The sequence below is a fragment of the Aedes aegypti genome, chromosome 3, assembly GCF_002204515.2.
Source record: "Aedes aegypti strain LVP_AGWG chromosome 3, AaegL5.0 Primary Assembly, whole genome shotgun sequence".
Taxonomy (NCBI): Eukaryota; Metazoa; Arthropoda; class Insecta; order Diptera; family Culicidae; genus Aedes; species Aedes aegypti.
The window spans coordinates 282,846,118-282,859,328 of NC_035109.1; positions in this window are offsets into that span (position 1 = coordinate 282,846,118).

A 13,211-nucleotide genomic window follows, 5' to 3' on the forward strand; every position below is an offset into this window, starting at 1 on the left:
TTCAAAAAAAAACTTGAAATGTAGACTTGTTTGTATGTAAAGATCATTCAGAAATTTTGAAAATATATGTTGAATATGCAGTTTGATAATCTCGGCTTTTATTTTTCCAAAACTTTAAAGGGGAGACAATCCTACGTTTCGGTTTGGTCAAGCCCCTTGACGCCTCCCACAATGACATTGGCTCAACAAACCTAATTGGATAGCGGTTGTAAAATAACGAGGTTTTTGTTAGACTGAAATTTTGTCACAATGCACAAATTTGAAGCTTTTCATACACTTAAATTATTTAATGGAATCCGGTGATTTTTTACAGTTTTCGGAAAGAAATCACCGGAATCTTTAAAATTTTACCGAAACTATGGCCTGAAAAATTTTAACGAAACTAAGCATAAATGGCTCCATTTGGAATGATGCACGTAGATTATCATTGAAACTTCTCAATATTTGAACACATCTAATTGCTTTCATGAAATAACTCCTCTACCGATAGTTTACTTTTTACCACGACTAGAATGGTACCAGAAACGTAAAGGCTCATTTCCCAGAAACGGTACCATCAATTTAATTCATTTTTTTACAACAGACTCTCATCAAAGTTTTGTTTCGAAAAGGTGATAAAACTGTGTAGCCTGAGATGTTCACGTAGATTATGGCTACGCGTTGGTCTCCAAGAAATTCCGGAACATAGATGGCCTTCTTTAGCCAAAAGGCTACAAAGCGAAGTCATGCTGAAGGTGTCTGAGTTCAAATTCCGGTCGGTCCTGGATCTTTTTTTTTTTTTTTTTTTTTTTTTTTTTACTTATCTCGTTTATTTGGCAGGCTCGGGCGCCGTATGGCATAACAGAGCCGAAATCTTTTCTTTTTGTTTACATTATATACATTTTGAAATTTGTATTTATTTTAAAAACTATGTTAGTTTGGGAAAGTTTTAAGGTTAGGGAATACATTTGTACATCAGGAAAGGAAAGGATTTTTCGGGATATCTTAAGCTACTTAGACTACTATGCTGATGAAGCTTGAAGGGACAGGATGTCCAGATCTGTAACGAGTCTAAACAAAAACGGTTTATGGGAGACACGACGAGAAGAGGACAATTTGAAGGGGAAAAAGAAAGACAGGGAACGAACGACAATCAAACTCGGACATTGATACGCTTCAAAAACAGATAGATAAAATTCATATATTCTAAATCAAGGCCCGCCAACACTTCCCTGACAGACTTCTGCTGTTTTCCTCGGATCCGGAGAGTTTCAGTCAGTTCAGATCTGATGCCACGATGTTCACTGCATCCCCACACAACATGCTCGATATCCTGGTAAGCCACGCCGCAAACACAGAGATTGCTTTCTGAGAGCCCAATACGGTGGGTATGCGCGCTTAACGAATAGTGATTGGACATAAGCCGACACATGACACGAATGAAATCACGGCTCATGCCCAACCCCTTAAACCATGGTTTTTTCGACACCTGTGGAAATATGGAATGCAGCCATCTACCCATTTCTCCGTCTCTCCATTTCTGTTGCCAGCTGATCAAGGTCTCCCGACGGGCCAATGCAAAAAAATCATCGAAGGCGATTTGACGCTCGTAAACATCGCCTTCTTTAGCGCCTACCTTAGCCAGAGAGTCCGCTTTCTCATTGCCCGGAATGGAGCAATGGGAAGGGACCCAAGCTAGGGTAATAGTGTAAGAGCGATTTGACAAAGCACTCAATGCTTGGCGTATTTTATTCGGGAAGTACGCTGAGTGCTTCACCGGCTTCATTGACCGCAGAGCCTCCAGAGAGCTTAGACTGTCGGAAAAAATGAAGAAGTGCTCGGGTGGGAGAGAACTGATATACTCTAAGGCGTAATGTATAGCTGCTAGCTCAGCAACATATACAGAACATGGCTTTTGAAGCATGAAGGAGGCGCTATGAAAAACGTTGTAAACACCGAAACCAGTGATATCATCCATTTTTGACCCATCAGTGAAGAACTGCCGGTTCTCGCTGACATGCCCGAATTTACTTGCAAACATGGGAGGGATAAACTTTGAACGAAAGTGATCTGGTATACCATGGATATCTTGCTTCATGGACAAATCAAATACTACAGAGGAACAGTCGAAGTCTAGGAAGTTATCACGATTGGTGTTAACCGAAGATGGGCTAACCTCCAGCGTCATGTACCAGTAGTACACACTCATGAAACGAGTTTGCGGGTTATGTTCAAGCAGCTTTTCGTAGTTGTCAATAACCAATGGATTGAGAACCTCACAACGGATGAGGAACCTGAGTGTTAACTCCGCGAAACGATCTGTCAGAGGCTGTACTCCTGCAAGTACCTCTAAACTCATTGTGTGAGTCGAGTTCATGCAACCTAGCGCGATGCGAAGACAACGGTACTGAATCCGCTGTATCTTCAGCATATGTGTTTTCGCCGCGGATTGAAAACAAAAGCTACCGTACTCCAAGACCGACAAGATGGTTGTTTGGTACAGCTTGATCAGATCTTCCGGATGGGCTCCCCACCATGTTCCGGTTATAGTTCGCATGAAGTTGATTCGTTTTTGGCATTTCTGTGTCAGATACGCAATGTGTTTTCCCCAGGTGCATTTGGCGTCGAACCAGACCCCAAGATATTTAGAAGATAAGCTATGAGTGATTGTTTTACCCATGAGTGTAAGCGGAAACTTGGCAGGTTTGTGTTTCTTTGAAAAGACAACCATCTCAGTTTTCTCCGCAGAGAATTCGATACCCAGCTTTAAGGCCCAAGTAGACAAATTGTCCAGAGTATCTTGTAAGGGTCCTTGTAGTTCGGCTGCTGTTGGTCCTGTGACAGAAACAACACAGTCGTCTGCAAGCTGTCTTAACGAGCAATTTTCCATGAGACAGTCATCAATGTCTCTCACATAAAAATTATAAAGAAGGGGACTCAGACATGAGCCCTGTGGTAGACCCATGTAGCTAATTCGTGAAACTGACAAGTTGCCATGAGTAAAACTCATATGCTTCTCGGACAACAAATTGTACAAAAAATTGTTCAAAATTGATGAAAGGCCACTTGCGTGGAGTTTGTCTGAAAGAACATCAACACAAACTGAGTCAAAAGCACCCTTAATATCCAAAAACACTGAACCCATCTGTTCCTTTTGGGCAAAGGCAAGTTGAATTTCTGAAGAAAGCAGCGCAAGACAGTCGTTCGTTCCTTTGGCTCTGTGAAAACCAAACTGCGTATCTGACAGCATGCCATTCGATTCAACCCATTGATCCAGTCGAAAGAGAATCATCTTCTCTAACAACTTGCGAATACACGACAACATCGCAATTGGCCGGTACGAATTATAGTTCGACGCGGGTTTCCCGGGTTTTTGGATGGCTATTACTCTCACCTGCCTCCAGTCATCCGGAACAATGTTACACTCCAGAAAGTGATTAAACAAGTTCAATAGGCGCCTCTTTGCGACGTCAGGTAGGCGCTTAAGCAAATTGAACTTGATTCGATCCATTCCTGGAGCGGAATTGTTACATGAAAGGAGAGCAAGTGAAAATTCAATCATCGAAAAAGGTCTATCCATGGCGTCCCTATCCACCGGAATATCTCGTCGCACGCGATCAACAGGAACGGAATCCGGACAAACTTTCTTAGCGAAATCGATAATCCACCGAGGAGAGCTCTCTCGATCTTCATTAACCGACGATATATTACGCATTCTTCTTCCGACGGTCCAAAGCGTTCTTAACGAGGTCTCACGCGATAATCCTTCCACAAAATGACGCCAATAACCGCTTTTCTTCGCTTTAACCAAGCTTTTAAACTTGCGTTCAAGGGAAGAATAGCGCTCATAGTTGTCAATTGAACCACGTTTCCGAAAGTCTTTAAACGCGGCGGATTTCTCGCGATAGAGTGCCTTACACTCTTCATCCCACCACGGATTGGGAGGCTTCTTGCGAACCGACGGACCAGGCACAGGACGGCGTTGGGCTTGAAGAGCGCTGTTGAGAATCAACTCGGATAAAAAGCGATACTCTTCCAACGGAGGAAGTACTTCTACCGCTTGCTCTCCATCAATGATCGTTTCCGCGTACTTTCCCCAGTCAATGTGTTTCGTGAGGTCGTAGGCGAGATCGATGGATGGAGACTGTTGTGTTCCATTGGAAATTGAAACTACGATCGGCAAGTGATCGCTACCATGGGGATCCTGGATTACCCTCCATGAACAATCCAGCGATAACGAGCTTGAACATATTGAGAGGTCTAAACGGCTATCCCTAGGACTTCCATCTTGAGCTGGAGGTGCCACTCGTGTAACTTCCCCAGTGTTGAGAATTGTCATATTGAAGTCGTCGCAGAGGTCATAAATCAACGTTGATCGGTGGTCGTCATACAGTTCTCCCCAGCCTGTTCCGTGGGAGTTGAAATCCCCAATGAACAACCGTGGTTCAGGCATAACTGAGCAGATGTGAGAGAGATCTCTGCGAGATATCGCCGATCTCGGAGGAAGATATATGGAGGCGACACTGAGGCTTTTGCCTCGGATAGTCACCTGACATGCAACGACTTCAATGCCTGACATCGGCGGCAGATCGACTCTGTAGAACGAGTGATGCTTTTTGATCCCCAAAAGTACTCCTCCATATGAGTCGGATCGATCCAGGCGAATAATATTAAAATCATGGAAAGGAAGGGTCACATCAGGTGTTAGCCATGTTTCTGATAACGCAAAAACATCGCACTGTAAATTACTAACTAAAAATTTAAAACTATCTAATTTAGGCATAATACTACGACAGTTCCAGTGCAGAACAGAAATCATATCTTCGACCTCTGTGGATAATTTATCCATCAAAAGATATGATCGTTGCAAGGAGGGGCATTCTAGAAGCCAGTTGCTTCAAAAGAGGAGTCACACATGGAAGCAATCCTTTGACAATGTTCTTCACTGGGTCAGAAGCATTGAAGAAATTAAGGATGATATCCACAATGCCAGAAAGCGTAAACATTGGAACGCCCTGAGGTTGCCCTAGGGGCTCCGAATGCGAACTTTCTTTTGGCTGAGCAGTCTGAAATTTTGGGTTATTTGGGATTTTAGATCTTCCCGGTAGTGGCGGAAAGTCTCTTTCCTCTTGGAGTTTGAATCCAGGAGGTGAAAGCTTTGAGACTTTCGCGACAGGCTTAGTATTTTTCATGGCTGGTGGGTCATCACTGCTAGGCAGATTCCGAGGCTTTTTGGTGGGTCTCTGGAGTCTCACACGCTTCCTCGATGAACCCTTGAAAACGAAGGAAATTCCTTCACCAACCTCAGAGTCGGAGCCCTGATCATCAAGAGACAGAGAAGAGTAGATATTTTGTGATTCAGCAGACGGAGCAGCCTTTTTCAACATCTCGGCAAAACTACGCCGAGAGCGCTGCTCTAATGATCGTCGCTGATGTTGCTGCCGGCGTACGTACGTCGGGCAGTTTTCGAGGGCATGTGGTGGACTTTCGTTGCAATAAACGCATTTTGGCGGTATACTACATGCACCATCCACATGTCTCTCCCCGCAAGAAGCACAGCGAGGTTTATTGCAGCAATACTGGGCAGTATGGCCCAGCTGCTTGCAATTTGTGCAATTCATTACCTTCGGTACGTACAGCCGCACAGGTAAACGAAGTTTGCCGATTACAAGAAAATTCGGCAAAGCAGATCCGGAAAAGGTCACACAGAAGGATTCAGAATGTGAATAGATCTTCTTTTCTCCCACCAGGGATACGGAATGCAATTGCTTGCAATCCAGTATGGGGACAGATGGGAGAGAAGGGTTTTTGAAGCGACCACAGCCCTGCATCAATTCTTCGCAGGTCATACTGCCTTCGGTGACCACTCCCGCAATCTCAACCCGATGGCTTGGTAGATAAGTTTGGTACTCACGAGTAAAGAGCTCACAGGCCACAATCTCATTGGCCTGTTTACGGTCACTGACGGTGACGCGCAGCTTACCAGAACCCACTGTGTCAATTGCGACAACGGAAGAGAATCGCTTAGTCAGATCCTTACTGATCTGAATAGTATTCAACCGTTTGCCTTTGGATCGAAAGAAAACAACAAAAGGCCCACCAGAGTCGGGCGGGTAGGCCTTGAGGCGGGGGGACGTAGGAGATGATAGAATATTGGTGTCCATTTGAGACACATCAGATTGAGGGGACACACATGGATTGGGCATAGAGGTGTTTGTGTTTTGTTGGTTCAACACATTCGAAGACTCAGTGAGGGGATACGACGTTCCCCCGCCATCATCATCTACACCCATTGCGGTAGCTTAACACCGCAAAGGGCGCACGAATAACTCAAACTAACACTATTCACAGAAATGGAAATTGAATCAAACTGAAAAAAAAACACACACACACATACAAAGGGGAAAGGGAAGAGGGAAAACTTTCACACGCAGTAAAAACTAATCAAAAAAGACGTGAAGAGGAGAAGAACAACGAGAGGTACTTATCTTTTACTCTATCCACGCTGGCGTCGTCGATGCTGTAACCGATGGGCGTCTACGCTTGGGGAGAGGTAGCAAATGGCGGACGACCGTTCGCTGGCGCGTCTCCGCTGTCGCACACTACAGAGGATGATCACTGCGTTGCACTCAGGTAGCACACGGGACGAGGTACGGGCTGCCATCGACGGTACACGTGATCCGAAAAGAACAGGCCGCTCGCTGGTACTTGTGGATGTGTGGTCTCTCGCTCTCTCTGCTCTTACGCTATACACACACTATAGCCGATGATCACACTGCACTGCACACAGGTAGCACACGGGACGGGGTGCGGGCTGCTTTCGATGATGCACGTGATCGGAAAAATCCACGCGTTGGCGAAAACGTTCAACAGTTTTGCGCAAAACTCAATTTAACGGCAACACAATGGCTTCGCCGAAAGTGTTCCGCTTCCAAGCCGAACTAAGGCTCTTCACTCCAATAAACACACTTGGCACTAAGCCTCGAACAACCAAATATTCGGGAAAAACGGGTGTGAACCCGGACACACGAGAACTATCGACTGTCTCGCACGGTAGCTCAACAAGGAATGACTGGATCTTTTTGTAATAGAAATTTCCTTGATTTCCCTGGGCAAAGGGTATCATCGTACCTGCCACACGATATAGGAATGCGAAAATGGCAATTTTGCCAAAGAAAGCTCTCAGTTAAGAAATGTGGAAGTGCTGATAAGAACACTAAGCTGAGAAGCAGGCTCTGTCCCAGTGGGGACGTAATATCACGAAGAAGAAGAAGAAGATACTGGAAGGATTGTAGTAATAATCCAAGAAAGATTGTGATAAGAATGATTCTGATGGGAATTCTGATTAGAATCCTGAGAAGTTATGATGGAAATCTTAGAATTATAAAAACATTTTTGAATTATTCTAATTAAAAACCTGATATAAAACTGATGTGAGTTCTGAGATGATTCTGATGTGAATCTCAAGAGAATTCTGATGTGAATATTGAGAGGATTCTAAGAAGACTCTGAATCTTGCGAGGAATCAAATAAAAATATTGAGAGGATACCGATGTGAATTTGGTAAGGATTCTGAGAGATTTCTGAGAAGACTCATCAGAAACTCTCTCTGAATCATGCTTCCTTCAGAATCCTTGAAAAAAAAAACAAAATTTCAAAAATAAATCATTGAAAATTAATGCGTTATATATGAAATAAATATGAAATAAATCCAAAATGTTCAAAATAAGCTTCCGATAGTTATACCAAGTAAATATGGTTTAATATGGGACAGCATGGAAACCAAAATTTGATTTGGGTTGGTTCTCGCGTACAGCATACTGAAATATCCGGTCTCCTGTAACTGAACATGTTAAGTGACCAAGTTGTTATTGTGGTTCAAAAAAGTTCCACATGAGCTCGCAAGATTTGATACATAATATATCCATATACATTCACATGAATACATTCCAAACATATTAAAATTTTATCAGGAATCATAGTTGGATTAGAAGGTGTACAATACATTTTGGGCTGTTTGGGCACGTCAGGAGTTTATCATCAATGTTAATCAGACTAGATAGCCGCGTAGCGGTTATTTCAATTGGCTAAGAATACACACTACGGATTGCCTGTTCCGGTGGTAAAAGTTCCCTAATTAATGTGGCTTCAAGCCTACCATGCCTGAGAATGAATGGTTAAGGGGGTCTAAATGAAACCTAACCACAAATGAAGCCTGTGGAGCCCAGTGCCCTTCCTGCGCTGCCCGGAGCAATGGAGTAGATGACCTTGTGTTTCTACGAGATAATCGGCTACCCTTGTTTAGTCTCAAGTCTGAGTCAAAATAAGAGTGGAATTATTAAAACGTTGGAATTTAGTTTAAATTCCCACCTTTACGGTTTCGCATTATGCGTTTTACACAGTGTATTCTGTGATTTTCGCCTTCAGCGAGTTTTAAGTGATACCGATCTGTTTTTTTTTTATTTGCTGTTGGTCCTTTTCGTGCTGAGATTGCAAAAACCTTAATACTACCTAGTTTGGATAGTGGCTACAGTTAGGATAGCCTTGATCAATCTTCACAAACTGGGAATTGGTTGTGATCAGAGTCCATGGATTCTCTCAAGAATTGCGGTTTCTTGATGAGTATCTATTCAGTTTTACGCAATTACGATTCCAATAACTTAGTTAACACTTATTAAGAAAGATGCAGAGAACTCTACGACCTATCATAGGTACTACAGGATATTGTGGAATGTTCATGGGATGGGAAGGCCATAGGAAACGTTTGTTAGACGTTCTGGCACATATAAATAATTTTTGGGCATTGGTTTATATTAGAATAAACTCATCGAATTCTGCATTTGAAACCTTGTCACCTCCCCCTAAGAAGGCCGCATGAGACGGAGACAAAACGGTTGAAAGAAGTTGCAGAGGAATTGATTTCCCACATATTAACTCTGCCAACTAACAACCAGGTCGATTTAGTGGAACCAAAAAAAGAAGCTTCACGGGTCTCACCATGGAGAAATCAAAAGCAGAGATTTTACATGCTTAATAATTAGTAAATGGTTTATTACTTACATGTTAGTTTATACTTAATCCTAGTGTGGAGTGGCGTCAGTGGTTTACATCCCTCGGCGGCTGCACAAAACGGGTCTGCCCGGACAGACAAGGGTTAACCACCGGCGCCAAGCCGGCATCTCCATCGCTGACCACGCCATGCACAGAAGCGAAGGTCCAACGATGAGCCACCGTATCCATGGGTTTTGGAGTGAAAAGAAAGGCCAAGATGGACACATATTGAGGGCACTTTAGATCACTCGCAGGATAAATTAATTTTTGGGATGAATTTTTAGAAATTCGACCCTCTCTGATCTTACCGCTCTCTAGTAATCTCTACCACACTACTCCATCATTTTTCCCGTTCGCACAAATTAAATTATTCCACTAGGTGGATACATTGAACTGCGGAAAAGAATCCAGTAAAACATTCTGCACTATCTCACCACTAGTCAGCTTAATACCCAGAATGAAGCACATCTATTTTCACATCCACTCTTAAAATGCCACAAAATAGCTACTTGGCTACCGTCAGTCAGGCTCTCTACGCTTTAAAACGAGGATTCTACCTCTTGCCTGCTTAATACTTAACTGACCACTGATGGATACATCTTTTTGCGACAACTCTATGACCCAGCTCAGTCCATGTTCGTGTACCACATCTCATCGGTGGGTGGCGATAACGAGAGACGAATGATCTAATCGAGAGATGGGATGCTGCGAGACTGTATCGGCATGTGGTGAGGGTTACTGATAGGGTTTTTATGGGTAGTTTATCAGTACAGATACCGTTGGATTCTCTTAGAGATATGATCGTAACGATCGGCCCTATGTGCTCACCATCTGTGTTCTATATTTTTGCTGGAGAGGCATGGAGAATTGGCTCTTTTGTAACTGTGGTCAGCTATTGAACTCGGCTGACCATGATGTGTTCTGTTGTGTATGTTGTAAGTGTAGTGATTTACATATGGTAAGGGATCTATAATTCCATTCCATATGGTAGACTTTGTGGCATTATTTAGAACCACACGCGAGGACGGTAGTAGTGGGTACGCAGGTTAATCGATTAATCGTTCAATCGATCGTCGAAATAAAACATGCCTACACACGGGTTTGCGTAAACGATTCTGATAGCATGGACCGCATTCGCAAAACACTGAACGTATTTGCTACGACCTCAAAATTTGCAATTACAGTTTTGTAATTCATAAATTTCAATTAGTTTCAATAATCTCACGCACAACGTAAAAAAACATACTGCAAACTCAGAAAGTTCCTGAAAACTGTAGTTCGCTCTGCACTTTCAATTCATTCGCTACACAGAAAAATACGACAATTTTAGTTAAATTATACTTCTATATCAGCCATTTCACGATTCCGCCAGCCAAGAGGAAAATTTACGAAGAGTGAAAAAATTGCGACAGGGAACTTGAAACACGTTAGCTATCACAAGCAGCTTGCTGCGATCCGCAATTGACAAATAATTGTTTTGTTGCCATAATAACATAAATTAACACTCATTACGCGTGGTAAAGATGATTACATTATGGGTGAAATTATGAAATAAATCCACGTGCTCGCCTGGGATTCGAACCCAGGACTCTTGTATACTAGACGAGCGCTTTACCAACTAAGCTACTGAGCCACTTGGTGATCCAATAACTCAGTTAGATACAAGTTTAGAATTCAAATCCCCACAGATCACGCAGATCCCTTTCATAACCCACAACCATCCATCTCCTATATACAACACACGCGCGCAGAGCGAGTGCAATTTATTTTGTGATGAAATTATTTTATTTTTTTTTACAATTTCAACTAGTTTTCGCTGTAGATACTCGTAAATTATACAAAATAAACACTTCATAATCAAATCAAAGTCGTGAAAATTAAGGCCTTTGGTTAATCATTTTCACAAAGCAACCATTTTTTTTTTCATAAAACTTTCTCCAATTTGTATGAGACATTATGATTCGGTAAACATCTTGAATTAATTATGATAAACAGAAATGTGCAGCCTCTTCATGATTTTTATTCCGGACACAATAACACTCTTGCTTCATAGTCCGGACACTTTGATTCGAATTCCAGACAGCTATTGAAAAACACAATTAGGTAGGGTAGATGTACCAATAGTGGAGGTACTAAGCACGATTGAACTTCATTTAACCGCCTAAATTCAAGAAGCGCAATTAATGCACATGTTAATGTTTTAACGGGAAGTAACGACCATTGACTTAATGAGAATAATAATTTCATCGCAGTAATCCACGGCATGTCAGTGAAAAATAATACCTCCACTATTGGTACACTGTTCCTTTAGTTGCGGTATATTTTTAATTAGTGTTCCTATAGTTGAGGTATCCGTTGTTTTCTTATGGGATCCTCCACTATAGGAACACTTTACCGCAACTATTGGTACAAGCAAGAAAAGTTTTAGCAATATTAGTATTATTTCATCAACTTTAAGGCAATTTGGACGCTCTTTTCAGCTATTTCGTGTACCAATAAGCCAATACGTCGATTGACAGTGTCGTTTCTGTGGCAAGTGAAATAAAATCAGTGGAAATGGCACTACCGCAACTATAGGAACACCCACAACTAAGGGAACACTTACCCTACCTACACACTCAGTTGAGCTCGGCTAATTTTCATTATTTTGCCGAGATCCGCACAGCCGAGTAGTCAGCAACAGAATTTTAACTGACATGTCAGCAAAAAATCTTTATTGTTTGTTTATAGCAGCACATATGGGTGCCGCTGACATAAAACGTCACTTTTGCTGAGAACTCAGCAAACTAACTTTAACCGAGATTTAAATTATCATGGATTGCTATAGAAAATGTTTATTAAAATCATCTTGCAAATTGGGAACTTTTTAACGACAAATTTTGAAACATTCCGAATGAAATTTTTCCCATACTAAGTCAAGTGTCCGGAATTCAAATCAAAACAGTATAAGAATCACTTAAGAAAAGTGTATTTTTGATAAACATTACTAAACTAGAGAATGGAGTGAATGGCTTGATACCGTAATACGACTCGATGAGACTCAAATGCCGCTGGCTTCTCGAACACCCAGTACAGATAAATAGTATTGAGTACACAAAATTGTATTGCAAAATTTGAATTGTTCCTTAAGATGAGCATTTATGTAAGTTCAATAGATATGAATCAAACACTTTATGATGTGGTAAAAAGATCAGTATATTAATTCCCGATAGCATTAGTTTTATGTCTCCATTTTGTTTCGAGACAAATAACGACACCGTGTCACGTTTGAACCCTCTCCACGAAGAAAAAAAGAGCAATGCATCTGTCCAGGCCAACTAGACACATACAACGGAACCATCACGTACCCAAGCCAACAGTCGCGAACGGTCGCAAAAAGGCAATAAACTAACAGATCCACTCCCACCGCGCTGCCAACGAAGACGACATCCGAGCACCGATATTGGCTCAAATTCAGTTATGTTTCTCCCACATATGTGGGAACAAACACGCCTCACATATGTGACCGAAGCCCCTCACCACACACACGCTATCATCGTGACTTTCGTGCCGTCGCCGCCGCCGAGGGGACTCGGAGAGCGAAAAAAGAAGGCCGGCACTCGGTTTCGGACTCGGATGATGTCGAAAGCGACATCACATACGACGACGAGTTCAACGTCACCCTCTTCGGATTTGGGAAGCCCCTGAATTGCAAAGAAGAAGCGTTCACCAATTTCGCTAATCTAAAGGACCCTTCGTTTCGCTGCACCCTCGCTACTTTCACTCCGCATCGGCGTCCTTTGCCTCCCCCAAGGCTTCCATTCACCCAATGCGTTGCTCCCTCCCTACGAGTGTGAGCCGACGTATGTATCCTCGGTCCCTTGTGTGTTGCTTAGAAATTAGAAGTTTAGGATTCGCCCTTGTATGTACCGTTGGCTGCGATTTAATTATGCGCATGTGCTTGCCTCGGATTTCAAACTGGGAAAGGATACAGAGCACAACGAACGGCATCCGAACCGCTCCGGAATGGGGTGTCATATGAATAGGAAAGGACTGCGCCGCGAAATGTTCGGTGAGTGTGCACGGCGAGAACTCACTCGGTGGGTTATGGTGAGTGGGGTTGGATTTCTTTTTGTGTTGGGTGAGAGGAAGAGAGTTTGCTCACTGGAAGGTGAGTGAACACGCGAGCGAATGTTACTAAA